The sequence below is a fragment of the Mus caroli genome, chromosome 2 (assembly GCF_900094665.2).
Source record: "Mus caroli chromosome 2, CAROLI_EIJ_v1.1, whole genome shotgun sequence".
Taxonomy (NCBI): Eukaryota; Metazoa; Chordata; class Mammalia; order Rodentia; family Muridae; genus Mus; species Mus caroli.
In genome coordinates this window covers 14,250,984-14,254,944 of record NC_034571.1, presented here as the reverse complement: position 1 = coordinate 14,254,944, position 3,961 = coordinate 14,250,984, and the positions used below count along the sequence as shown (strand labels likewise).

Below are 3,961 nucleotides of genomic sequence, written 5' to 3'. Positions count from 1 at the left end.
ATCTCAAAGGCATTTTGATTTGCATTTCCCCGATGACTAAGGATATTGAACATTTCTCTAAGTGCTTTGTGGCCATTAGAGATTCCTCTGCTGAGAATTCTCTGTTTAGCTCTATATCCCATTTTTTAATTGAATTATTTTGTTTGTTAGTGTATAATTTCTTGAAATTTTTTTTATACATTTTGGATATTAGTCCTCTGTTAGATATACGTTTGGTGAAGACCTTTTCCCACTGTCCTGCTGCTGCTTTGTCCTGTTGATGGTGTCCTTTGCTTTACAGAAGCTTTTCAGTTTCATTTAGCTATTCTGTTTTTCCATATGAAGTTGAGAATTGCTCTTTCAAGGTCTGTAAAGAATTGAGTTGGAATTTTGATGGGAACTGTATTGAATCTGTAGATTGCTTTTGGTAAAAATGGCCATTTCACTATGTTAACCCTCCAATCCGTGAGAATGGGAGATCTTTACATCTTCTGAAATTTTCCTCAATTTCTTTCTTCAGAGACTTGAGGTTCTTGTCATACTTGTCTTTCTCTTGCTTGCTTAGAGTTACACCAAGATATTTCATATTATTTGTGGCTATTGTTAAAGGTGTTGTTTCCCTAATTTCTTTCTCAGCCTGTCTATGGTTTATATAAAAGAAAACTACTGATGTTTTTAAAAGTTAATTTTGTATCTAGCCACTTTGCTTAAGGTGTTTATCAGCTATAGAAGTTATCTTGTAGAATTTTTGGGGTCCAAAGAGAGAAGATGAAGCAGATAATGTTTGAAATCTTTAATACCCCAGTCACGTGCGTACATGGCCATTCAGGCAGAACTGTTCTTGTATGTATCTGGGCACACAACTGGCATTGTCATGGACTCTGGTGACAGGGTCATGAATACAATGCCCATCTATAAGAACTACTCACCCTTCCCCACACCATCTTGCTTCTGAACCTGGCTGGTTGGGACCTGATATACTATCTCATGTAGGTGCTGACTGAGCAGGGCTACAGTTTTACCACCACTGCGGAGAGGGAAGTTGTTTATGACATTAGGGAGAAGCTGTCCTATGTTGCCCTGGATTTTGAGCAAAGACATCAACTGCAGCATTCTCCAGTTCCTTGAAGTATAGTTATGAGCTGCCAGATGTGCAGGTGATCACCATCAGCAATGAGTGATTCTGGAGTCCAAAGGCTCCCTTCTAGCCTTTCCTACTGGGCATGGAGTCCTGTGGCTTCCATGAGACCTTCAACCCCATCATGAAGTGCGATGTGGACATCAGCAAAGACCTGTGTGCCAGTACAGTGCTGTCTGGTGGTACCACCATGTATCTAGGCATTGTTGACAGGATGCAGAGGGATAACACCCAGTACAATGAAGATTAAGATTATTGCTCCCACAGGGTCCCCAATGGAGGAGATAGAGAAAGGACCCAAGGAGCTGAAGGGGTTTGCAGCCCTATAGGAGTAACAACAGTATGAACCAACCAGTACCCCCAGAGCTCCCAGGGACTCAACCAAAGAGTACACATGGAGGGACCCATGGCTCTAGCCACATACATAGCAGAGGATGGCCTTGTGGGACATCGATGGGAGGAGAGGCCCTTGGTCCTGTGAAGGCTCGATGCCCCAGTGTAGGGGAATGCCAGGAAAGGGAAGTGGGAGTGGGTGAGTTAGTGAGCAGGGGGAGGGGGGATGAAATAGGGAGGTTTTTGGAGGGGAAATGAGGAAAGGGGATAACATTTGAAATGCAAATAAAGAAAATAATCTAGTAAAAAAGAAATAATAAAAAAAAAAAAGAAAAAGAAAAAAGAAAGACTGTTGCTCCCCTCGAGTGCAAGTACTCAGTTTGGATTAGTGGCTCCATGCTGGCCTCACTGTTCACTTTCCAGTAGATGTGGATCAACAAGCAGGAGTATGGCAAGCCAGACCCTTCCATTATCCACCCTCACTGCTTCGTAGAAGGACTGAGCAGGTGCCAGGCATCTGCTGCATGAGCTGATGTGAAGCATCAATTTGCCCAGGCAAATGCGTACACCTTATCTAGTCTCATGAAACTGGAATAAATAAGCCTTTGAAAAAGAAAAGAAATACAAACTTGAAGCTTGTATCTGGTATCAGCACTGGACCGTAGCACTTGTTGCTGAGTTTTGACCTTGTACTCAGGTTAACAGTTCCCTTGGTATAAGTTTAACACCCTGTGCATATCTTGATTTAGCCATAATCCATGTGGCTCGGGCCCTTGGTGGCTGAGGAGAGCACACTGTGGATGAGAAATCCCCAGCCTGGTAGATCTGTGTGAGCACCAAGTAGTGATGGTCTGTGCAGGGTGTTAACCGACCACAGACTTCCAGGCTTTCCTGAGTCTGAGAAGAGTTCCTGGACCAGTTACCACTTCCATCTTGCTGGTCTATGAGAGTGAGAATCCGAGCCTTAGGGCCCAGTTTCCGTGTTCTTTTTTGTTTTTGTTTTCCCCTTCTGACTGACATGGGTTGTTACTTGACTCAAATAGGGAACATTTTCATTAACACCAGTAAATGTATCCATCCTTTTATGTAAGGTTTTTTGCATTCAAGTCTTTATGAAATGACAAATTTTGGTTTTCTGCTGTTCAGTGAGAATATTAGGCCCCAGCAATGTACAGAAAATAAAAATAAAATTGTGTACAGAAAAATAAAAGTGCTAAAGTACCAAACCAAAAAAAAAAAAAAAACCCAAAAAAACAACAAGAAAAAAAAAAGAATTTTGGTGTCTCTTACATATATTATCATATCATCTGTGAATGACAATACTTTGACTTCTTTCTTTCCAATTTATATCCCTTTGATCTCCTTCAGTTGTCTTATTGCTCTGGCTAGAACTTCAAGAACTATATTGGATAGATAGGGAGAGATTAGGCAGCCCTGTCTTGTCCTGGTTTTAGTGGAATTGTTTTAAGTTTCTCTACATTGAATTTGATGTTGGCTTTTGGCTTGCTGTATATTGCATTTTTATGTTTAGATATGCACCTTGTATCCCTGATCTCTTCAAGACTTTAATCATGAAAGGGTGTTGGATTTTGTCAAAGACTTTTTAAGCATCTAATGAGATGATTATGTGACTTTTTCTTTCAGTTTGTTTATATGATGGATTACATTGATGGATTTTCATATATTGAATCATCTCTTCATCGCTGGGATGAAGCCTACTTGATCATAGTGGATGATGTTTTTGATGTATTCTTTGATTCGGTTTGTGAGTATTTTATTATTTTTGCATCAATGTTCATAAGGGAAACTGGTCTGAAATTCATTTTCTTTGTTGAGTCTTTGTGTGGTTTATGTGTCAGGATGACTATGGTCTTATAGAGTGAGTTTGGCAATATTCCTCTGTTTCTATTTTGTGGAATAGTTTGAAATAGTTTAAAATCTATTCTCTTAGCAACCTTCAAGTACAAAATCCATTGCTATCAATTCTAGGGAGCTTGTTATATAATAGAGCATCCTGTCTAACTGAGATTTCTACCCTATAAGCAATGGCTCCCCATCCTCCTTGGCTCCTGGGAACCTGCCCTCTACTCACTGCTGCCGTGAGCTCTACTTTTAGATTCCATATGTGATTTGATAGTGTGGCATTTCCTTCCTGTTCCTGGCTTCTTTCATTTAGCATAGTGTCTATTGGTTCATTCACATTTGAGTGAATGTCAAGATGTCCTTCTTCATAAAGGATAAGCTGTATCCTGTGTGTGTTTGTGTGCACAAACAACATTGTGGTTTGTCTATTCATCCATCAGTGGATACTTATGTGGATTCCATATCTTGACAATTATAAACACTTGCTGCAGTAAATAGAAGTGGCTACTGTTGTAGTGAATATGGGGTACAGATATCTCTGCTATATTGATTTTGTTTCATTTGTATAGACAACAAGTAGTGGGATTGCTGGTTTAGAGGCTGTCTCTGTCTCCCTGTCTTTGTGTATCTGTGTATCTCTGCGTCTCC

At 40.3% G+C, this 3,961-nt stretch overlaps 1 pseudogene; it reads left to right on the top strand.

Annotated features, from left to right (window-relative positions):
- Window positions 1-744: 744 nt before the first annotated feature.
- LOC110289751 lies at window positions 745-1,367 on the top strand (annotated as a pseudogene).
- Window positions 1,368-3,961: the final 2,594 nt, after the last annotated feature.